The 25,564-nt window shown below is 44.8% G+C and overlaps 1 long non-coding RNA gene across 1 annotated transcript; it reads left to right on the top strand.

Moving 5' to 3' along the window:
- The first annotated feature begins 8,039 nt into the window (after window positions 1–8,039).
- On the top strand, window positions 8,040–15,417 carry LOC145716699 (uncharacterized). The gene is made up of 3 exons (XR_014139498.1): window positions 8,040–8,765; window positions 11,100–11,178; window positions 15,327–15,417. It is a non-coding gene; the product is annotated as an uncharacterized LOC145716699 (long non-coding RNA).
- The last annotated feature ends 10,147 nt before the right edge of the window (window positions 15,418–25,564 follow it).

Genomic DNA, 25,564 nt, shown 5'->3' on the forward strand with positions numbered 1-25,564 from the left:
AACTCCTTCAATCATGTGTCCATCTGAGCTATGCTCGTTTTCATTGACAAGACAGACCTTTGGTATGTGTTAAAAGTATGGGTTTGGGGAATGCTGGTATGCTGGTTGCAAATGCATGCTGGTGAGCAAAGAGTGGGTTAACAATTGACAGAAAAGGGATGGAACCCACATACTTTGGCGATGATAGCTAGGGAGTCAGGAGAAGAAACTGGAGTAGGGTATAAGTAAGGAGCAGAGAGAATCTGGAGTTCATCAGAGCAGAAACTGTGTAGGTTGTGGATATACACCTGGGTTGGGGTGGGGTTCTTGGGGGTGTGGTACTCAGGGATTCAGACTGTCCAAAGATTCTGAGGGTGGATTATTTTTCTCTGTCTCGTGTTGCTAGTATCACCCTTAGCTTAACAATATCATTCACTAGAGGTAACTAGTTTCCAAATAAGCAACTCCATTAAAAAACAAAGAAGAACCCATGTTCAAAATTCAAAAATCTGTATTATGCGTTATGGAAGATTTTAAATATTGTAGATTCATCTTCCTCTCAAACCCTGGAAAAACGTCTCAGTGTGCTGTGAGATATATTGCCTATTCTGTTGTTCAGAATGATAAATTCAGGGGCTGTACCTTAGTGCATTATTATTTTGCTATAATAGGCAAAGAAGCAGTAACAGGAAACCAATCTTTCAAAAACATAATCATGTTCACGTATATGGTTGCCTATGGGTAAAATATGGCCCACAATGTTCTGTGAGGTTGGTTTTTTGGTCCCTCGGTGTTCTCTTTTAAAATATTGAATACAAATGCCTTTAGGCTGGTCAAGTTTTCTCTATTCTTACAAGAGTTCTTCTACTCCTGGTTTAATCTTTGCAGATTTAGGCACATATCGTAATTCTGTGGCCCCAACACTTATAAATACTCAACAAATGCAGAGAAGTAGCTAACATTCATTGAAAGCTTACTATTTTGCTGGCATAGCCCTTTTGAGCTAAGTACTATTTTACCTTCTATTCTAATAGACTCTAAGGAAGTTGCCCAAGGCCACCCACATGGTAAAGGGCAGAGTCTGGGTTACAAACTCGGGGGGCTGCCTCCACTTACACAGTCTAGTAAACAGCCAGTGGCAACCCTCTTTCACTTTATGGAGTATTCATATTCAAACTGGGATCCTAGTACAGCCCAAGTGTTATCTACTTCATAGTTCAGATTCAGAAATGCCCTAAACCCTCGCGTGTGCTTGCGGAGGCACGGGAGTTGAACTGTCTGGGATCTGAGAGGCTAACCAGAAACGACCCTCCTCTGGGAGGAAGCTGAGTCTTGTAGCCAGTGCTAGCTAAGGGATTTGGGGGGCCCAGTGCCAAATGAAGACGTGTGGCCCTTGTTGAAAAAGCAGGAGCAGGTGCAGTTCAAATATAAAAAATAGAACATGCTTTCTGTCCTCCTCCAGCCTCTTTTCACCTGTAATTGTGGTTTTTGTTTGTTATTTAATGTGCTCTCTCATGGGCGGAGGGACATTCCCGGTGTGGGGCGGCGGTGTGCAAGCTTCCAGGGGCCCTGCGAGGCTTCTGGGTTCCCTTCCCACCAGCCGCTGGAACCACAGCCATGGCCCTCTGGGGTGAGGAAGTCCATCTGCCATGGGCCCATCACACAGTCCACAGCAAATGGATGATTCAATGAGTGAATGCATGGATGAAGTGTTTCATGAATCATTTTCTAAGCACCAGGAGCAATAAGAGCACCAGGAACCCTCTGTGAGGGACGCACTGTAGCCCATCCTGTGACTCAGATGATCCTTCAGTCTGGGCTTCTCCAGATTCATAAGGCACTTGGACGTCTTGATGGTTCCAGTGGTAGACGGGAAAGTGCCCAGAATCTGTAAGCACAGGGAACAGTCCCACAGTAGGAGACATAATGGAGGGATGAGCCAGAAGGTAGACAGGTGAGGTGTGTTCACCTGAGCAGCAGGTCTGAATGAAGGAGGGTGAGAAGAGATCCCAGACAGCTCATATGTGTATTTATACACAGCTGTGACTTCAGTTCTCTCTGCCTTGGTTTATCATTGATAACATTGCAGATTGGAACAGGACAACTTTGTGAGGTTATTGTGAGGATTAAACACTTTGACATATGTAAGAATGCTTACAACATTTCTGCAACACAGAAAACAATATGCAAGCCTCAGGCATTTTTTTTTTCATTTATTATTTATTATTATTTTCAACCAAAACTAACACTTGGAGGCCTAGTCAATATTTAGCAATCAGGAGCTAATTGAAGTATTCCAAGATGTTTGAGGCTTGGAAGGCAAAAAATGTTGACAAGATACCTATCCTGTGCAAGGCAGGGTGCCAGGGACTGTAGGACATCCAAGACAACATGGCATGGTCCTTGCTCTCAAGGGATGTATAGGCTACTTGGAGAGGTGACATGAAGCAAAGAATACTAGGAAGAAGACAGGGTCAGTGTAGTGTATGGACAACGAGTGCTACAGGAGTTCAGATGGAAGAAGCCAAGGAGCGTCTCACTGGAAGGTCCATGGGAGCCCTGCTTTTTAGGATGGGAGGTTCCCAACATCAAAGAATAATTTTTTTAAATGTAAAATCATGACTCTCTTAAAAATGTTTCATGAACACACGTCCAAGATTTTTTTCACTTATTAATTAGGGAATCATTCAAATGTTAAAAAAAAGTCAAGAGAGAATCCAAAGAACATATATAAGCAATTAAGAATGAGGAAATAAACAAAACAGATGCAAACTGGCCTCTTCTCCGGGGGGAAGTTGATTACATCTCTGCCAGGACAAAACTCATCTGTGTCTTCTCTATGGACAAAAATCACTGGGATTATTATCAGTTTTCTACAATTTACAGAGTTATAAATGAACTCAAGGACAATGCAAGGCACAGACCCTGTAGAATCAGATAATCCTGATGGGTGTGCCCAGTATCCCACTGAAAGGTTACTCAGTGTGATGGTTAATTTAATGTGGAGGGACTGGTGCCCAGGCATTTAGTCAAACTATTCTAGATGTGACCGTGAGCTGTCTCTGGATAGAGTAGCATCCAAATCAGTAGACTGAGTAACACAGACTGTCTTCTGTGATGTGGTAGGCCTCATGTAATCAGCTGAAGACCTGAAGAGAACAAGAAGGCAGAGTGAGAGGGAGCTCCTTGTCCTGGCTCCTCCTGCCTTCAGACTTAAACAGAAACATCTGCTCTTCTTGGGTCTCCCAGTCTCTGGCTGTCCTGGGTCTCCGGCTTGCACTCCAGCTGCAGATCCGGGGACTTCTCAGCATCCATGACTTCCTGAACCAATTCCTTATTCTATTTGTATAATTTATGTGTAAATTGTATGATTATAGATAATATGTGTAGCATTACTGTGAGTTCTGTTTTTTTGTAGAACTCTAATAAACCCAGTAATCTTTTCTACTGTACCCGTGTTAAAGCGTGACATTTTTCCTGTGCAGTAATGAATGGGCAAGGAGGTATGGAGGAGCAGCACCTACAGCCTGTCACCATGGGCCCCAGGAAGAGAGGGAGAGTCACAGGGGGAGCTGGCTCGCATTGTCTGGATTTCTCTTTCAAAGAGTGGGCAATTACCAGCAGGCCAGAGGCAGCTCAGGACCTCTGGCTCCAGGGCTTTAGGATGAGACAGCCCGCTCTTTCTGCTGAAGGGTCCAAACAGCCTCTGGCTATTTGAACGCATTAAGCTTTATCACTTATTTGCACCTTGCTCAAGGTCAAACAGGGGCTCCGAGGCCTTTCACTAGAGTCATTTCCTCCTTAATAAAAGCTGAAGGCAAGACAATAAAGAAGTGGGACTCCATGGGGGAGGGAAGTAGCTACTTAGTATTTATCCCCAAGGTTATAGGAAATCACTCCATTTCTTATGGATGTCACAGCAATCCTACAAGGTTAGTAGCATTGGCCCCCATTTTTCAGAGGAGGAACTGAGATATGAAGTTATTTTCCCAGAGTGAAACTTAGAGGGGCAGGGATAGAATTCCAGGCTTTGTACCTGGATCAGGAGCCAGGAAAGGAAGGCTGGTCTGGGGCCAAAGAGGTGGGCAGGGTATTGGGGCTGGAGGTGGGGGATAATGAGGGAAGGTGGCAGGTGTTGAAGATTTTACTTTGGCCTTGGCTTTGATGCAAGACCACTGCGTGGACTGTCGAAGTGTGGCTTTACCACTGGGGTGGCAGATGGGCCGGCGGACCCAGGGGAAGGCCCAAGAGCGTTCCCAACATTGCTGCTTACAGCTGCAGGGCAAGTTGCTTCATTCCACTGAACTCCCGTTACCTTATCTATGGAACTACAACGGGTTTGGGCAAGAACGCTTCTCAGGCCTTTTCCAGCAATAGCGCTATGTGACGCTAAGAAACTCAGAAGGTAATTGAAAACAGTAATGTGCAATTGAAGCCAGCTTGTTACAAGCACCAGGGAAAATATTTTTCAAAAAAGCAAGTTCCTTCCAAAGAGGAACTCCACTCCTATGTAGGTAAGCCTGCCAAATATCTCTGCCTGGTTAGATACAATCCTCCGAGGCATTTACTTCCCTCCAGGTTAATAAACATCAAAGATTAAGATGCTTTTAGGATACAGTTCCTTGTTAAGCTTTTTAAGGGCATCTTTGACATTGGTCCTTTGTGTGACTATGAGGCAAAGAGGTTGCGCCCCCGGCAGCTCTCGGACGTCGCAGACCTGGGGCTTATTTACCGTCCAGCTGACTCCTCCAGTTACTGCCGACCTTCCGGTAGCCCGGGTGCCATTAGCCTGCCTTCCGCTGTCACTGAAGGTTTGTTCAGACTTTTCACCTTCACTGTTGATTACAAAAACTCAGCTGGAGGCTGCTGAATGCAAACCTGCAGCTAAGCATAAAATGAAGGGAAAGTCAGCCAGGAGATGAGGTAAGCGCTTGAGAAAACTGACACTGGATCTGGGCCACGTTTTTAGCACATTTCCAGGAGTAACCCCTCCAGCCAGGCTGGGCCGATGTCACACACACAGCACATATGTTCCAGCCCTCCTACCTCCCCTGTCGGCGCTGGGTCTCCATCCCCTGCCTCCAGTCCTCAGACCACTGAGGAAGGACATGTAGAAAATGTATCGGTTGTCGAAGCTCCAAAGAAATCCCTACTTTCTAAAGCTTTCTCCTAAACCATGGCCTACTCAAGGCACTTTACCTAAGAACCCCCCAGGCATTTAACAAATGTTATTGTTCTTATAAGATGAACCTCATATCCAACAAAACCCTAGAGATCCATCTGTTCACTTAGTCATTATCTCAGGAGCAATCACTCTGCACCATGCACCATTCTAATAGCAAGTAATATAATAGCAGAAGTCCCTGGCCTCCTGGAACTTACATTCTACTGAGGAGAGACAGACAATAAGCAAATGAGTGTTTGATATGAAGAAATATGCAGAAAAATAAGGCAGGGAAAAGGGTGAAAGTGTGATGGAGGGATGCTATTTTATTTAGGATGTCATGAAAGTCCTCACTAATAATAAGGTGACATTTAAGTAGAGATCTGAATGAAGGAACAAGTTGCCCATATCCAGGGGAAGAAGTTTCAGGCAGCAAGCGCAAAGGTCCTGCAGCTCGCGCGTGCTTGCAAGTGGGTGGAACAGCAGGGAGGCCCCTGTAGCTGGAGAGAGTGATCAAAGGGAGAGTAGGAGATGAGGTCAGAAGAGGTAGGGGGATGAAAGTGCATATCAAAGGGAAGCTTCTGACCCATAATGAGGACATTAGCTATGGGAAAGCCATCACCAGGTTTGGGACAATTGAGCGGTATCCTGACTCATTCTGAGTGCTGTATGAAAAATAGAATTAAGAGGCACAGGGATAGAAGAAAGACAATTAGTAGGCTGCTGCACTAGCCTAAATCAGAACATTTCTAACTTTAATGAACAAATGGACTACCTAGCGACCAGATAAGATGCAGTTCCAGCTTGTTTTGTCTGATGTGAGACTGAGATCTTGTATTTCTAACAAGCATCCAAGCAAGCTGGTGCTGCCGCTGCACCATGTCCTGAGAAGAGAGGGTCTAAATGATACGGAATAGTGACTCGTGATAGGTAGTGGTGAAATTGATGAGACATCTTCAGATTCTGGATGCACCTTGAAGGAAGAACCAACAGGATTTCTGGTAGACTGGAGGTGAGGTGAGAAAAGAGTTAATGATGTTTGGGACCAAACGCTGGAAACATAGAGGTACCAGTTATGGAAATGGGAGAATGCAAGAATAGGTTTGGGGTAAAAAAAAAAAATCAAGAGTTTAATTTTGGTCATGTTAAGTTAGAGATGCCTGTTAGAAATCCCAGTGAAGGTACTGAGTAAGCATTTGGGAACATAATCCCAGAATTCAGCATTTGGGAATATAATCCCAGAATTCCCAGTTCTGGGCTTGAGATAAAACTTTGAGAATCACCAGCTGTACCATTGACCCTTGAATAACACTGGGGTTATGGACTCTTGACAACACAGTTGGAAATGTGTGTGTAACTTCTGCCTCCCCAACTTAACTACTCAGGAGGCTTAACTGCTCATAGCCTACTGTTGACTGGAAGCCTTACTAATGACATAAACAGTCGATTAACCCATGTTTTATATGTTGTATGTATTATGTGCTGTATTCTTACAAAAAAGTAAGCAAAAGAAAATGTTACTGAGGAAATTGTAAGGAAGAGAAAATACAGTTACAGTATTGAATTTATCAACAAAAAAAATCTGTGTAAATGGATCTATGCAATTCAAAACCAAGTTGCTCAAGGGTCGACTGTAGTTTATATTTAAAGCCCTGAGGCAGGACAAAGTCACAGAGGGTGTGAGTCTGGATAGAGGAAAACACTAAGGACTCAGCCTTGAGGTGCTCAGGTATTTGGAAGCTAGGAAGATGGGGATGCTCCAGCAGGTGTCTAAAAGGTAGCTTCCGGTGAGGGAGGACAGGAGATAAGGATCCGGAAGTCAAATGAACAAAGTGTTTCCAGAAGGAGGGTCATCACCTCCAACCAATGATGCTTAGATCAGTAAATGAGGACAGAGAATGGACCGTTTGACTTGGCAACATGGAGTGGCCTGGATGAGAGCAGTGTTGGTGGAGTGGCAGGGTTGGGGGAAAGCCTGGTTAGAGTTGGCACAAGAGAGAATGGAAAAGGTAGAATCTGGGCAATTCTTTAAAGTAATTTTGCTATAAAATGGAACTGAGAAATTGGGCAGTAGTTGGAAAGAGATATTTTTAGTAAGATGTAATGCTACAGCATAGTATTGTTCTGATGGGGATAATGCAGTTTAGAGAGAAAAACCAATGATTCATAAGGCGGAGGCGATTTGGAAATGATTATCCTAGAGTAGATGACGGGGTGGGCCACAGATAAGCGCAAGGGCCATTGTGTCATGGTATCAGGAGAAAAGGCAGAGTGCATAGTACAGATGCAGGGGGGTGGTAGATTTGGTCATGGAGGCATGTAACAGTTCTGTTCTAATTTTCTCTCTTTTTTCAAGTAAGATGCAAGTTCATCAGCTGAGAGTGATGCCAACCAGGACGTGGGAGCAAAATTAAGTAAAATGTTCTCTGTTTTCGGGTTCACGTGACAAGCATGAGGCAGACTAACCATTGCCATAGAATGTGCTGGGGGCTGCGGCAGAGGTAAGCCCGGGATGCCACAGGATCTCGTGGAAAACCACTAAAACCAAGACGGGCATGTCTGGTAACCCCCACCCCCGCACGGTGATGTGGCAGTTGAGACTGAATGAGAGCTGGACGTGTAGGGGTTGCGTGTGGAAGAGCGCCCTGCTGAGGTTGAGAGAGCCCAGCGCTTCTGGAACCCAGTCTGGCAACCAGAGTCACATTCCTCCTAAACAGAGAAACCAGGGCTGCCAGCCACGCGGGTGCGGTGCCTGCGCTGCAGAAGGCACCTGCTGGGGGGAGAGTGCAGGCTGAAGCCCGGCCCATGGGATGCCTGGCTCTGTGTCTGTGATGCTGCTTTCTTTCTTTCTTTCTTTCTTTTTATGATTTCATTTATTTATTTGAGAGAGAGAGCGGTTGCACCAGCAGAGGGAGAGGCAGAGGGAGAAGCCGAGCAGGGGGTCGGACATGGGGCTCGATCCCAGGACGCTGGGATCATGCCCTGAGCCGGGGGCAGATGCTAACCTACTGAGCCACCCAGGCGCCCCAGCGCACATGCTTCTAATTTGTCTGCTCAGCGGAGAGCCTTCCACTTTTTCTAACTGGTATAAAATTGCCCTACAGGCTGGGCAAACCCAGTTAACCTCATCAGCTTTTTGGTATACTTCAGAATTGCAAACAGTTTTACTGAGTACTGCATAAAAGAAATAACCCACTGAACGACTTCAGCTGAGGTAGCGAAGGTCTCAAGGGAGCCTCCCTGCTCTTGGGTTGCTGCTCTACCTCCATGGAAGCTCAGAGTTTTGAAGAGGGCAGCTGGGCCCTGACTTGGAAATGGGAGGGCAGCCCGGCTCCCTTGGGACTGGAGACCATGTCAATCCCTCTGGGGTCCTGCCTGGTCTGCAGGCTGGGCAGTTGTGAGCAGGGAGGGGACTCAAGCCTGCAGTCTGAGGTGCTTCAGGCTCAGAGCAGCTGTGCAAGATCATCTGTTCTCCATGTGACCAGGAAGACTGTGCCGTGTCCATCAGGCCTGGTTATGGATGCAGGAAGGGGAAGGCGAGCAGCGACCAGGGGCGGGACTCAAGAGGACCAGTGCTGTTCTGTAAACTCCAAGAAGTCAGGAACCAGGTTGCTGGCATACAGTAGATGCTCAATAAATGCCTGGTAGTGAAGGGTGGCTGGCGTGGACAGCAAATAGTTCCTAAAGAGTAGGCTTGAATGGGCACAGGACACAGGAGAGGGAAGGAGTGTGAGTGGTGGGGGCAAGGGACAGGGAATTATTGCTCAGGGCGGGCAGTTCAAGGCTCCAGAAATTCTGAGAGGCTGTGTTCATCGTCACTGTCATCACTTGCATGGCCTCCCTCAGAGTGTGCTGCTTGGAAAGCAGTTATTACACTGATAGCCAGCAAAGAATTAAATTGTTTAGAGCTTGAGAAGTTTGTTCTCCAATTAATTAAACTTTATGTATCTAGCTGTTCCCTAAACAGTATTCTAATATTGCACCATGAACATTACCACCTTGTGCACCATGGGCACCATTAGATTGGCATTAGTGCCCACTAGGGAATATTTTATGATGTGTGCTGATAAACTCCCAAGACAGATGAAGCTGAGACATGTGTGAGCATCCCATAAAACAAATCATATTGGACTTTCATTTGGAATGTTTTGGCATTCACAGTTAAAAATGATAATGTAGTGCCCTTTTGCTCAACACATAAAACTCAATGAGCACTATGAGAACTCCATCTTTTTATCAGCATCTGATATGCTAGAAAAATAGAACTCGAATATATACTGTGTGGCAGTTGAAAGTAAGTAGGTTTTACAACTCCAGCTGTGAAATTCCCTTCGGCTGAAATCCTGTTGCAGTCCTGAAAACTTCAAAGGTCAGTCTGTCAATGTCATTTAAGAAAGAGTTTTTGAGGATTTACACTGATGTGGAGACCTGATAGTCACCAGATATTGCGTAAGAGTAATGACGGTCCCTTAAAGCAGAGGAAGTCAAACTCGAGGCACTGCATACTTTTCGATGTTGAGCATATAATTTTAAGTAGTATAATACCTATGTAAAGATATAAACAAATGCCATGTACCTTCAGAACGCGAGAAGACAAGCTGTTGTCCTGTCTCTGCAGTTAGAGATGGTTGCCATGCATGGCATTTCCTCGGAGAAGGCCCTAGAAAGCAGGCCTGGAAAGACTGGGCAAATGCCCTCACCTGTCTGCAACCCCAGCACAACCCTCTCTGAAGGCAAACACAACAATAACAACGACAAAATCATTCATTAGTTCTTTTTTAGCCCATCACATTTCCTGTTCCAGCTTATATAAAAAAAAAATAATTAGATATTGATTGAAGTTACTAAGGAATTTTGAAAAACTGAATAACAGCATAATGTATAAAATGGAGGGAGAAATCACTAGGAGCTGCTTATACCATTTCCCAGCTGAAGTTTGGACATGAAAGAAACTTCCTTGGTTTGGGTGGCAGTTGAGAAGGGCAGTATGACCATCGCCAGGTGCTCACAGCCACAGGCCTTCCCTCCAGTGTCCCGGAGAGACTGGGCCAGGCGGCTGGGTTTGCAATCCTTGCCTACACTTCATCTACATGATCCTGTTCTCTGAAATCTCCAAAGTGGCTATAAATTTCCTGAGATCAAGATTTATTCTTGAAATACCAGAACCATAGTTAAAAAAAAGATTTGGGATATATTAAGTCATAACATGGTAGTTTGGTTTGGCCAGGATCTTGTCTCCCTATTTAACAAATCATTTCTGAAATACAAGCTAGCATGAAAATGTGCAATGCTTTGTAAATGTGGTGTGCTAAAATCTGGGTACCTGGATCTCTTGGCTGCCTGCAAAGTGAGTAAGTACTTAATTTGTGCCTGTTATTAGTTCTTTAGAGAATCCAAAAGAACCAAGAAGTTGAAAGAACAGATATATCCAAAGATTGAACCACAGGACCATTTGGAATTTGCTACAGTATGGCAAAAATAGTTTGGTAACTTGCCCCATGCCTGAATAGGCGGCATATGAACATTCTTGAGTTGATCTACACCACCAGGACCTAACTTCTTGCCCAGAGCGCAAGCTTGGGAAAGCCAGAGCCCTCCAAAAATGGCACCATAAAAAGCTTTTTATGTACATACTACAGAGAAAAGTAAACGGCTTCTGAGGTTCGTGTAGATATGGTCCAATCTCTGTTTTGGACAGCAAATTTGGTTGATAAACCAAATACTCAGCACATTTCTCTATGGTTTCCGGGGTTTTCTGCTGGCTAACTTTCAAGCTCGGATTTCAAAAGGAAAAATAATTTTACCTTTTCCGTTTTGTTTATTCAACCAGGATAGGCAAAGGGATTAGTAGGCAACTTGACATTTACATTTTAACTGCCCATTATGCTAACAATTACCGCATTGTTTTCCAGAATTACGGCAATTGCTTAGTTTCTAATCAATGTTTTTCCTCTAGGACTCTGTTCTCTTCTGATTTGCTGAGAAGTGACATTGGTTCCTCTCAAGAAGATTCTGTTGCCTCAGAGTCACCACAGGTAAACTAAATTGTTCTCTTATGAGGCCTTCAAAAATATGTTGATGATGTTGCAATGGTTTCCTCTGATCAGAAGACTGGAGAGATGGCAGTTGGGAAAGTGAAGTGAGTAAGAGATGGAAGCATGAACCAGAACGGGTGTGCCTGTGTGAGGGGGCAGGCTTGCTGACACGGGGCCGCTGCACACGTGCACACTCCCTCAGTTAGCTGAGGGGTGTTGTTACCAGAAGACCTCACTCCCTAGCCTGGATGGTTAACTCAGATGGCACTAACCCCCTCCCCCCCAAAATGGCCACCAAGAGGATCAGCAACAAGCAGTGTCATATTTATCTGTAGACAATGAGAAGATGCCAGCAAGGAGAAGTCCACCTCAGTACACAGCATTCCTGAGGGGCCGGCGCCCCCTCTCTCCCTGCCAGGCACAGGTGCTTCCTGGCCGGCCTCGCCTGCGGCAGCTGCTTAGCCACCTGACAGCTGAGGGCTTAGCCAGTTGCCACTTGTTTCCTGTTTCCGCTACATCCAGAGGTGACAAAGACAGCAATTCCCAAGGGCTCAGTGTCCGTGCAGAAACACCAAAGAGAGAACGAGAGCCACAATTTGTAGGACAGCTAAGGCCTCCCTGGAATTCGGGCACTCTGTCGACACCTCCTGAATGACACCGGGTTATGGTTATTTGAGTCACTTGTTGGGTTCGTAGATTCTTGTCTTACCCCCACCCCACCTGTCAAATTTTAAACAATTTGTGGGTATGGTGCCATTTGTGTAACTTTTCCTTATGCCTGTACTGGGCTAGTGATACAGAGGAATGAGGAAGGAGAAATAGTCTTTGTCCCAGAGAATATTCTAGGGGATGAAGTCAACACCGTAAGCGAGTAAACAATACAACACCATGGCATTGGGGTGAGTCTGAAGTGGTTAGAATCAGAGGGGAGACGGGGAATACTTGCGCCTTGGACTTGACAGGGGTTTGAGCAGTGATGGGTGTGGAACCCCAGCTGTCCTGGGGTGGGATGTAGGCTAGCTGTGCTGGGAGAGCCTGAGTTGGCATCCTAGCCCTGTGTGACCTTGCATGGCCCCAACATCTCGCCTGTGCTTTCTTCCAAAATGGAAGCATCAGACACCCTGATCTTCTAATCCCTTCCAGCTAAAAATGTTACATTTTCATCAAATATTTTGTCTGTCCAGTATGTACAAATAATGTTGACACTTGTGTGGGCATAGTCTGAAAGTGTCACAATGTCACACACAGGCCCTTTCCTTGTTTTGCTTAATGACAGTAATGGTTGCTAAGATCTTGACGTAAGAGAGGAACTACACCAAGCAATTTACTCCTGTGAAATACTTTCAATGTGCCGCCGATCCTATGGAAAAGGCGCAATGACTATCATCTTCGATTTGCTAATGAAGATGCAGAGACCCAGAGAAGTCAACTCAAGTGCCCAAGGTCACGCAGCCAGTATGTGGCAGAGCTGGGATGGAGATGGGGACAGTCAGACCCCAGAACTCTGTCCTTGACCCTCACTTCCTATGACTTCCCCGAGTTCCCCATAAGCAGCCACAGAGAGATGCTAGCTCCTTATACTATAAGAAGCTTCACTGTGAGGGAGAGTGCAGGAGAAAGCAGGAAAGACTTAGAGAAGAGGGTGCTTAAAAACACTCCATAGGAGGGGCGCCTGGGTGGTTCAGTGGGTTAAGCATCTGCCTTCAGCTCAGGTCATGATCCCAGCGTCCTGGGATCCAGCCCCGCATCGGGCTTCCTACTCAGCGGGGAATCTGCTTCTCCCTCTCTCTTTGCCCTTCCCCCTGCTCCTACTCTCTCTCTCTCACTCACTCTCTCTCTCAAATAAATAAATTCTTAAAAAAAAAAAACACTCCATGGGAACTGAAATAAGAAACTAAAGAAAAGGTAGAATCAGAGACGTGTGCTGAAGGACATGGGGTGTGGTTCCTGGGAGTGAATTCAAGGAATATCCCTAGAGCTGGAAAGTGGCTTCGTGGCTTCGACTTTCAATTTGGAACAGCCCCACTTGGTGGCAAGGGGACCAGAGATTCAGGAGTAGTGTAAAATCTTCACCCAGCTCTTGCTAATGTTATTTATTAGCCCAACAAAAGCATTCATTGTCCCTGACAAGGCTAACCAAGTTTGATGAATGCAAGGCATCACTGGGCATTCTGAAGGGACACGAACTACCTGGATAAAATGTTTTGCTGCAATTCGACTTAAATCTAATAAATGTCCATTGAGAATCTAATATATGTTGGGTATTGTGATGTGATTCCATACATGGCATTCTATCCCCAAGTTCAATGTAAAATGAGGTGTCACTATGACTAGAATGTGGCATGACTCATTCTCTCTCATAATGGGAATTAGAATCACTGCTGTTTATCCAGCATCTCTTTCGCAGGAACTTTAGATATATTATGTCATTTATTCCCCAGGATAACCCTACGAGGCCTGAATAATCATTCTTATTCCGTAGATGAGGAAACAGATATCAAATAAACTCACTTCTTCCCCAAGGCCTTAAACCCAGTGAAGTGGAAAAGAGAGGGACTTTAAAACAAGCAAGGAAACAAGAACAGAATTAAGTATCTACTGAGATGAGACTTTTATAAAACAAAAATTGGTGAAAAGATACAGAATCTCGCCAAACTGTCTTTTCCTTACACGGCAGGGAAAGGGGGTTCAGCATAGCCCAGAAATAGACCCACACCATGGTAGTCAACTGACGTTTGATAAAAAGCAAAGGCAATTCAATGGAGAAAAAAATACTCTTTTCAACAAATGGTGCTGGAACAACTGGACATCCACATGCAAAAAAATGAATCTGGGGCACAGAATTTATACTTTTTACAAAACTTAATTCAAACTGGATCATGGGCCTACATGTAAAACACAAAACTATGAAAGTTATAAAGGACTGAGCTGGTGATAACTTTTTAAGATATGACACCAGAAGCACAATTCATGAAAAAAAGGACTGTTAGGCTCGACTTCACTGAAATTAAGAACGGCTCTGTTAAAGACACATTAAGAGAATGAGAAGGCAAACTATATGTATCCAAAATATGCAAAGAACTCTTAAAACACAACAAGAGAAGGCAAACAACTAAATTTAAAAATGGGCAAAGACCCGACCAGACACCTCACCAAAGAAGAGTCATGGATGGTGAGCAAGCATATAATAAGATGCTCCACATCATAAGTCATTAGGAAATTGCAAGTTAAAACAACAATGAGATAGCACTAAACACCAGTTAGAATGGTGAATATCTTGAACACTGGCCACACCCCATGGTGTGAGGTAGTGTAAAATGCTGGTGAGGATGTAGACCAACAGGGACTTTCATTCATTGCTTGTAGGAATGAAAAAGGGTATGGCCACTTTGGAAGATAGTTTGGCAGTTTCTTACAAAGCAGACCATAGTCTTATCATATGATCCAGCAATTGTGCTTATAGGTATCTACCCAATTGAATGGAAAGCTATGTCATACAAAAACCTGCCCACAAATGTTTTAAGAAGCTTTATTCATAATTACCAAACACTGAGAGGAAACCAGGATGTCTTTCCACAGGTGAATGGATATACACACTGTGATAATAATGGAATATTACTCAGCAATGAAAAGAAATGAGACATCAGGCTATGAAAGGACACAGAATGCTTAAATGTATATGGCTAGGTGAAACCAGTAGGAAAAGGCTACACACAGTATGATTCCCACTATAGGACATTCTGGAAGAGACAAAACTATAGAGACAGTAAAAAAGATCCGTGGTTACCAGAGGTACAAGGGGAGGGAGGAGTAGATGAAATAGGTGGCATTTTTAGGGCAGTGAAACTCTTCCTTACGATACTGTAATGAGGGATATGTGTCCTTACACATTTGTCCAAACCCATAGGATGTACAACACAGTAATCCCTAATGTAAACTATGGACTTCAGTTAATAATAACACATCAACATTAGTTCATCAGTTGTAACAGGTATACCACACAAATGGGAGATGTTAATAATAGGGGGAAACTGTGTGGGAGGGAAGGGGGTATTTGCAAACTGTACTTTCTGTGCAATTTTTCTGTAAACCTAAAAATGCTCTAAAAGATAAATTCTTTTTTTTTTTTTTTTTTTTTTTTTAAGTAGGCTCCATGCTGGGGCCGAACTCATGACCCTGAGATCAGGACTTGAGCTGAGATCAAGAATCAGACGCTTAACCGACCGAGCCACCCAGGTACCCCTAAAAAATAAATTCTATTACAATTTTTTTTTTTAAATCTGGTGATGTGAGAAGAGCTGCCCATGCCCACCCCAGGGAAATGTAAGCATTCAACAAGTCCTGGTAGGTGTACCCAGATAAAGCATAAAAGACGTCTCACAACTATTGGGATTACTATCTTACTATTAGATTAGACAATCCTCCAAATACTACATCTCCTATTTGGGGTATCACTGACTGATTGTAATGGATCCTTTGGTCATAGAGACCAGCACACCTATATAGTTCACATAAGTGGAAAGACAATGGGACACGGATCTTCTCTTTTGCTGTAAGATGTGTGTCCCACAGATACACCACTGTCCCCGGATGGAGCACCAGAGGAGCTACTTGAGAATAACTAGGGGAGGAAGAAGTATGGAGGCTGTCAGGATGGGTCCAGGACATGGGGGCCACCCGGTGAATGGGAGTGGGTTTTCTCCTAGAGCAGCACATACACTTTTGGATGGAGAGCTCTAGTAAGGATGTCCTTTGACCATGACTGCTAGAGTGGTAAAGTCAGGAATTGGAGACCTCTTCTTCATGATGGGTCTTCAAGTGCCTTCCTGAGAGACTCAGGTGAAGTACAAATTGACAAGAAGTTTAATCTTTCTTTTATCATATTGCAATTCTCTTCTGAAATGGTCTCAATACTTCAGTAAAGAAAAAGTCTTGGGCGCCTGGGTGGCTCAGTTGGTTAAGCGACTGCCTTTGGCTCAGGTCATGATCCTGGAGTCCCGGGATCGAGTCCCGCATCGGGCTCCCTGCTCGGCAGGGAGTCTGCTTCTCCCTCTGACCCTCCTCCTTCTCATGCTCTCTGTCTCTCATTCTCTCTGTCTCAAATAAATAAATAAAATCTTTTAAAAAAAAAAGAAAAAGTCTTACCTGCACAATCTGATCAAGAATTTTGAGAAGAGCAAAGAAACTAGATCTAAAGAGAGGCACTTAAGCTCTGCAGCCCGGAATGACATGAGCAGCTTACAAAAAGTCCTGATGCCTGATGTTCATCCCCAGAATTGAATTGATCTGGGATGGGACCTGGGATCAGGATGTTTTGAAAGTCTCCAGGTGGTTCCAACGTGCAGCCAAGTTTGAGAACCACGAGGCAGGAAGGACAGGAGGCTTGTTTGACCCCCTCTCTTTTGAGGCGCCTGCAGGGAGGAGTGTCTCTCCATTCTGTGCAATGGAGAGTGGGCCATGACTCAGCAGAGTCCAGCACATAGTCCATGACTAGAGGAAGATGGTCCCACCCCGGCTGATGGATGGGACCCCCTTGTGCTAAGGTTGGCACTCCCAAAGGGCAAACCCAAGGGAACCAGTAAGACCACATTTCCTACAGACTTTTTAAAAGAGCTAAAGGAAGCCCTCCTTCTGCGTGTGGTAAATGGCAAGATCCAGCCTGACCCCCAGGTCTGTGTGATTTGAAAGCCCATGTTTCTTTTCAAAGCCCAAGAGAAGCAGAGATTGGTCACTTCTAGGCTTATCTGACCATTTTGCTGCAGCCACATGAGAGGACATGACAGAGAACCCAGAAGCTTACAGAATTTATTTTCAGACATCTGGCAGGGTTTTCCATTCTGTAGACTGTATTCATTTTAGAAGTCACAGGGGTGATCACGCAGTTATTTGCTATGTAATGCAGTAAGACTTGTAATCAGGAATGCTTAAGAGAGAAGGACAGTCCTGTGAGCTTACAGGGAGCCCCAAGGAGCCTAAAAACTCATACCAGTTAAAAATTTTTTTTATCAGAGATAGAGAACTAAATTCAGCTGTTTTATTTTATTTTTTTAAAGATTTTTTTTGAGAGTGAGTGAGAGAGAGAGAGAGAACACGAGCTGGGGGTGGGGGGGCAATGGGAGAGGGAGAAACAAGCAGGCTCCCCGCTGAGCAGGGAACCCTACTCAGGGCTCGATCCCAGAACCCTGGGGTCATGACCTGAGCTGAAGGCAAATGTTTAACTGACTGAGCTACCCAGGACCCCCAAATTCAGCTATTTTAATGGCACCCTGTGCAGTAATGCTCACCAAAAAGTAGAGAATAAAAAGTGAGGAGGAAAATCTGTAACTCAGGGTTTCCTTTTGTCAGAATCGAAGCATAGCCCAGTTTCTGCATGGAGCTCCATGACACTGTGGCACCCTTGACCTCCCACACTGCAGGGGAACAGGGATACACCCTGCACCATCCTTCTCAATAAAGAAGTCCTGGGGCTGTCTGTCCACCCGCATTGGATTAGGGTTCATCACCCTTGCCTCAGGAGACGAAAGCAGATGTCATATCTGATGGGGACTGAGGCAGAATATTCACCATCAGGGCATGTGGAACATTAAGAACATTGTAGTTCCCTTCTGAAATGGTCCAGGTCCTTCAGCAAAGAAAAACAGTCTCACTTCACAGTCTGACAGACATTACTGGGCAGACCAAGGGGACTAGATTGAGGTAATGGTACCCACCCATGGCTGCCCATCATAATGATCTGAGAAGATTTAAAAAATGTGGATGCCTGAATGTCCCCCTTAGGGCCTCAGTCATCTGCCTTGTGTAACTGTGAAGTGCCAGACCGAAGTCAGTGCAAGTTGGACAGCAGCTGGGGAGTCACAGTGACTGTCAAACGTTTCAGGGCAACATTTCATGACAATCTCCCAGTCTGAGAGACGGGTAAAAGAAGCAGGCTGTGAGTGAAGTGTTCTGCCCAGATCCTTCTATCAATGCCTACCGATATCATGAGCATTGTTAACTGTGTTGTTTAAGAAAATGACAGAAAAGAGCAGCATTTGGAAGAACAATTTTCTTCTACTGAGCAAAGAGTAAGTGGAAACTGCCTAAAAGAATGGAAGGGACACTGTGTCTGCCTAAAGGGGCTCACAACTTATAAGAGGTGACAGACATTAAAAGACACAATGTCCACTTAATGCTTATTGGTACTCCAGGCTGATATGGAAGACATGGGAGCACAGAGTCCAGGCCTGGGGTTTGGGGAGGCTTCTAGAAGAAGGAGATGCCTGAGCTAGGTAATGGAGTTAGGAGCCGGCCAGGTGGAGAGCATGGGAAGGATGCTCTGGGCAGTGGGACGGCGTGAACAAAGAAAGTTATGAAGTTGGGAAAGAGCTGGTGGCTGAATGCAGGAGTCCTGAGGGGTTGGCCAGATCTGTTGTGCACCTGTCACTGCTGGATCATCACCTGTGTGGAAAATCATGTCCAGACAGCATTAGAACCAAGGCCAGTAGCCAAGCACTCCTTCTCCTCATGTCCCCCCCCACGTCTCCCTCTATCCTTCATAGAGTGACCCCTTGGGGTGTGCCCTCCCCTTTCCCTCTCCTCCATATTGTCCCCATGGGGCATTGCTGCCCCACCCATGGAGCACACCCTCATCAGTGCTTTGGGGTTAAGCACATTGTCACCGAGTCTATCTTGAGTGGGATTTTTACAGCTTTCTCTCTATCTTTTATACTATGGAGAAGAAAGGGCAAGATTTGGTCCAGATAGTCCTGGGTTCAAGTTTCTCCTGCACCATGTGTTAGCTGGAGCACATCCTAGCTGGACACTCTGACTATTCCCAGACTGTGTGAGTATGATCCTGAGCAGAGGCCTTGCTCAGGACCAGGGGGGTGGGTAGTGCAGGGGGATGGACTCAGTAACTCTGAGCACCCCATTCTTGCCTTTCATTGCCTCCTCTTTGCTTCTCTTCAAGCCAGAGCCCATTCTAACATGTCCCAGTCATTGCACAAATAAAGTCTTTGGGGTCTGCTCCTCCCCACAGCAGAAAAGACAAGGAACACCAAGCTAGACAAACTGGGGTCAGCTGCAAACACCTGCTATTGGAACCTACGTTGCCACCTCCACACAAAAGGCTGGAGATGCTGGGGATTAACAATAAATGGCCATGTGGCTGCTGGAAGTTAGTGTATAAATACCCCGGCTTCCTCACCCCTCAGATGTCAATCCTTCTTTTGAGAGATTCTGGTAGCCTCATTAAACAGGAGGCTCACGTCTGACTATGAACTTGCTTGATAATGAAACTTTATTCACTTCTTCTCATAAATCTCATAGCAATTGATTCTTGTTGAACTTACTCTACTCTTGGTCTTTCTACATCACCTATTCTTTTTTCTCCTTTAAGATTTTATTTATTTATTTGAGAGAGGTGTGTGCACAAGTGAGAGAGAGCTGGGGGGAGTGAGAGAGAGAATCTCAGGCGTATTCCCCACTGAGCGGAGAGCTCCATGCGGGGCTCAATCTCAGGACCCTGAGATCATGACCTGAGCTGAAATCAAGAGTCAGACACTTAACTGTCTGAGCCACCCAGGCGTCCCATATCACCTATTCTTAAAAGATTTTTACCACTTTTATGTCAAAAGATCTAGTGAATTTTGGGTAATTATTTGGGTCTAAATAATTTCTTTTACAGGAAAAATGATAGCACATTCAATATAGTGAATGAAAATAGCCTTAATACCCTTCCACTTGGTAAGTCATAGGGCCATCATCATGATCTATGTGATTTCCATGTAGGTAAATAATCACAAGAAAACAGGAGCATAGCTAGAAGCAATGTATTTTAAGTGCTTATCCTCAAGCCATTTTTCATAAGGAATATTCAATTAGATTTCCAAAGGAAACGAGAAAATAGGGTTCTTACTATTCAAAACAAAAGGCTTTGTACAATGGCTTACTTCTTAATATTTTTCAAGACACTTTATGTCTATCTTTTTAATCAGGGAATATGCAAATTCCCCAAAAGAAAAGAGCATAGCACAAAAAGAGCTGTATGGATGTCTGTTTCAATCAGATTTCATGATTTCCCAGGAGGCACTGATTTAGTGGCAGGCTTCCCATCCTTCCATGCATTTCTCTTCTGCACAGCTGACGCTGCTGCTCTGTGTTCCTGAGCTTCCAGCAGAACTAACTTCTTGAATAAATCCCTTCTTTCCTTGTCCCATACGTCAGCCCCACTCTCCTCTCACCCTCTCATGCTCTCAGCCCTACTCTTGAGTTCCCATCAGAAGCAATTAATCTCTCCATAAACACTGAACATAGCTCAGGCAGCTCTGGGACTCCATTCCTCAGACTTTTGATATAACCACTGTCTCAGTTTTGGTCCCTCCAAGAGCTGACCCTAAGACCACCCTCAGTGCAAGCAGCTCATCTGGGAGGTGATTCCAGGAAAAACAGCAGCAGAGGAATGGAGAAGTAAGACAGAAAAGGAGAAGAAGCGAATAAAGTTTCCTTATTAAGCAAGTTCACAGTCAGATGTGAGCCTCCTGTTTAATGAGGCTACCAGAATCTTTCAAAAGAAGGACTGACATCTGAGGGGTGAGGAAGCTGGGGTATTTATACACTAACTTCTCGCAGCCACATGGCCATTTATTGTTAATCCCCAGCATCTCCAACCTTTTGTGTGCAGGTGGCAACGTGGATTCCGATAGCAGGTGCTTGCAGCTGAAGTCCAGCAAGTGCACACTGAAATTGTAATGACAGGGACACATGGGCAGGGCATGGCAGGGTCTGCTACAGCTATTGCGGGGCTGACTTGCCAGAGGGGATTTCTCCAAATGCTTTGTTCACACACATATTTGCTTGTGATGGCAAATATGTTTCATTTAGAGTGTCAACTCCAATCCATTATTAGTGGCTTTGTTGAGAAAGATTCTGGGGTTCTGTTAAAGGACGGTGGGAGAGAGAACCTGTGGTTGTCCACAGGTCTTTGCCAGGAAAAAGTTGGAGAAAGACTGGTAATATCTTGCCTAGTGTTTGTGGTCTTGAATCCTGGAATTATTTCTAAAAGTGATAGGCAGAACTGAGTTCCCTGAGCACCCACAGGAAAATGAAAATGCCAAGGGGGAAGTGGATGGGTGATCAGGACTGTGTTGAAAGAACGCCCTCACAACAAGGACCCTGCTGTCCTTCAGAGAGGTCAGGGACGACCATACCCCATAGCTTCGTCTTAGTGCACGTGTTACTTTCATCGAGTTCCTGATGTCATCTAGGCTTTAGATACCTTGTCTGGGCAGAAGTATGAAAATGTTCCTCGGGGGAAGAAAGCAAGGGAATTAACCTGTGTAGTGGCAAGTTTTAGATAAAGATTGAATATTTTGTGTGACTTTTTTGAAGTTTAAACACAGGGTTTTTCCTAGATTGAGAGGCACTTCGTGAGTGCCTGTTGTAGGCCAGCCATTATTGTATGCTCCTGGGAAATAAAAAGATTAATAAGGCATAGTGCAGGCCCTCAAAAAAATCCCATCATTTGGGGGGAAGGGGCCATATATACCTTAGCAAGATATCCAGGCTCTGGACTGTCATCCTGAGCCTGACACTTACTGGCAGGGTAACCTGGAGACATTTACTTAACCTCTTTGTGCCTCAGCTTCTTCCCTGCTACCTACTTCAGGGGGTTGTTTGGGAAATTATATCTGATAATACCTGCACAACTGAAATAATCAACATTCAGTACATGTTCACTCTGCCTTTCCTACGAGAGCACAGATTAGGAGCATTTCATTTCCTATCTGGAGAATCCGGAAGACTCAAGAGAGAAGCTGATGCTTGAACTGTGCAATGGAGGATGAGTAGGATTTCCCAAGTGGAATGGGAGGAGGGCTCCTCCAGGCCAGAAGAAAGCCACATGCAACAGGACAGGGCAGAGGAGGGAGGCGGGGCATTGCTGAGGGAGCAGCCACCTAAGGGAGACAAGTGAATGTCACACTTACTTTTCCTGCCAGGCAACGAACATGGGCAAAGCCACATTTTACAAATACAACTCTGGCAAAGAATCTATGAGTATATATGAATTGCTATAAAGTTCCCTCACCCTTTTCTCTCTAGGTTTACCAAATAGGTACTGAATCTAAAATCAAAACATACCCACTTAAATTTGCTAAGCAATTTAGCCCAGTTGGAATCCCTGTAGCAGCGAGGCTGGCATCGATCCTGTAACATATCAGGCATGCTGGGCGCTGCTCTGGACCCAGCTCTTAGGCAAGCCAGTTGCAGCACGGAGCTCTCACAGAGCCAGATGGGGCAAAACGCCACGTGCCAAGACCTCAGGCATTTTTGTCTGTGAACATGTGCAGAAAAATCAGTGGCTTCCACTAAGGCAGCTCTGGAAGTCCAGCTAAACCAACCTCTTTGAGTCTGATGAACAAATTATTATTTGCACCAGCTTTGGTTACATCGAGGCCAGGGAAACAGAGCTTTTGTTAAAATGTATCTTTGACTTTGTTTATGGAATGCAGCTTGCAGGGTGCATCTGAAGGACAAGGGAAGGAAAAGGGAGCAGGGGTTTATAAAATCTCTCAATCCCACAAGAGTATTTCTCTGCTGTCCTAATCCAAACTGAGCAATTAATAACAGAATTATATACTGTTCTGTTAAGGCTGAAAGGACCTAATTCCGTCCTTGCCTCGTCACATGAGGGAACGGGGCCCCTGCAAGAAGGTGTCTCAGCCCCAACCTCCCAGCAAGTTACTGGCAGATCCAGGACTAGAGTCCAGGTTGGTAAATATGGGGAAGAAGTTACTCTTTGAATTGATTAAACAACATTTAGAGGTAACATCCTGACTTCATGATTGTTCTTGCAGAGGTATAGACCAGCACTGGCCAATAAAAATATAATAGAAAATCTTATGATTTTATGTTTTCTAGTAGCCACACTGAAGGAAGTGAAAAGAACAGGGGAAATTAATTTTAATAATGCATTGTACATTTTATTTAACCCAATATATCTAAGATGTGATTTAAATATGTAATCAAACTAAAAATTATTAATCAGATATTTTTTACACACTTTTTGGGGGCCTAGTCTTTGAAGTCCAGGAGATATTTTACACTTCCGGTACATTTCGGTTTGGATGAGCCACATCTCAAGTGCCCCACAGCCACCCGTAGCTGGTGGCTGCCCCACGGCACAGCACAGGTGTAGACAATAGAGCGTTACTGTGCCCCCGCGAAGGATTTATGGATAGTCATTCATTCATTCATTCAGATTCATTCAATGAATATACAGAGGGCTCCTATTTTGTGCTTATCTCTGGATATGAAACAGACACACATTGTTCTTGCCTTCAGGGTTCTGAGAGTCTGGTGCAGGAGACCAGCAATAAGTTGGCAGATATACACCCCAAGGTACATACAAATGTACATGTATGTGTACGCGCATAGACAATGTTAGTTCATTAGTTTGGGATTGAGGGAGGCCCTAGGAAAGAAAGCCGTAGGGTGCCATTAGACATCACGTTGCTCCTTTAGGTTGTGAAGTCATGGATGACTTCTCTGAGGCTGTAACAGCTAAGCCCAAACCTGAAAGAGAAGAAGCCGGTTATTTGAAGAATCAGCCAGGGGAAAGCATTCCAGCCTGAGCAAAGGACCTTAGGGGGAAGAACCAGAAAAAGGCCAGTCGAGTGAGGGAGAAGCCCTGGTGTTTTTTCCTTGGCTTGTTTACGTGTTACAGAGAATGATCATATTTCACGCATTGTTCATTTCTCTGCTGAAAATAGCAAACAGTCATGACTTGATGGCAGCATCAGGCCTGATTAGGAGGAGCAGAACAATGGCACAAGGCCATGGGAAATTCCAAAGGGTAGTGGAGAGCCCGGCCCATCCCAAGGCCAGAACTATCCCTAAAAGCATGAAGGGTCTAAGCATAAACAAGATGGACATCAATCATATGTACTATGTTGGGGCGTGGCTGCCCTCTCCCTACGAGAACCCTTGCCCTTCAGCGCTAGGTTAAAGCACCAGGGGAGTGGCGCCTTTGGGTTGCCTGGGAAAGCACTCCTCCAGATATTTGCTCTTACAAGTGTGGAATGGTCTGCTCCCAGGATCAGAAAAGCCTGTCGGCAAACTTTTAGGGCAGTCACTTACCACAGGGAACAATCTCGATGAAATCATTTCAGAGAAATGAGTTGCCTTAACCTCTAGAGAAAAGGGTCTCATGTTTTCCTTGATTAATGGCTTCTAGTAGTTTAAGCCTTTTCCGGGAAACCTCCCTTAATGTCTGATCGCACCCTCGAGTTTGAGTTTAGCAAACTCAAAACCACTGAGTGCTTGGAGGCAGAGTAGGTTCTTTAAAGGGACTCAGAAATGGACAAACAAGACTATAGTGTAAGCCTGCCCTGCTTGTCCTCTGGGAAGCACAGTGCAAATGCCTATGAAAGCAACTCTGACTTGCTCTGGATAAATGTTTATGTTCTCTCTCTCTTTTTTGCTCCTTCTTATGACTCTCTGTGGAACGGTCTAATTGTCTTTATGTTCTCCATAACTTCTTCAGCTTCAGCTGTGGAGAGCAGAGCAAGTTGCTAGAAATTCCCATCAACAGAGACATGTCATTGGAAGATGACTAAGTTAATTTCCCATTACATGGCACGAAAGTGTCATGCCTCCAAAATATTGTCGCATGTAAACCCCAGGCACTGAAATGCCACTTAGGAGGAAAGATACATTAGGCCCATTACAGGCATAGGACTTAAGTTTGATTCAGGCAATCAGATTCCCCAGCAGGACCCTAGAAAGTGGGGCTAGTTGGCTCAAGGACAGGTAAGTTTTGATAGAAGAAGGCGGGGTAGAAGGGTTAAGAAAGAAAGGGCAACGCAAAGGTTCAAGGTCTCCAGCAGAGCAGAGGACAAGCCTGTGAAGACATTTGAGTGGGGCATTTGAGAACCACGGAGACTGTGAAAACCTAAGGCAAGTTGTCAAAAAGGGAGACAGGATTCAGGAACTTTTCAAAGAGTTAAAACAAACTTCATCCATTTCACAGTTTTTCCCAAGGCCAGCCTGCAAGAAGTGCAAACCTCTTACGATGTCTGAGATGCAGCCTTTTTGTGTCAATGCATTGCTCATCCACCACTCAATGTGTATTTATGAGCCCACTGTGTGCAAGGCACAGTCCAGTGCTGGGGACATCATCACGTCTTGACAACCTACAGTTTGGAATATATATGGTTAATTTAGACCATTTTTCAGCATGTCTTATCCTTTACCATTTTGATATCCCATTTGCCCAACAAATGGGCTAATGTTATATGATCCTATCCTGATATCTCACTTCTTTTTTTTTTTTTTTTTTTGAGGATTGAAGTGAAAAAGCTTGGGCTTATCCACCATCTATTATCAACTTCTTCTTCCAGCCTAAATG

This window comes from Leptonychotes weddellii, chromosome 13 (genome assembly GCF_054177405.1).
Source record: "Leptonychotes weddellii isolate Sample4059 chromosome 13, ASM5417740v2, whole genome shotgun sequence".
NCBI classification, from domain to species: domain Eukaryota; kingdom Metazoa; phylum Chordata; class Mammalia; order Carnivora; family Phocidae; genus Leptonychotes; species Leptonychotes weddellii.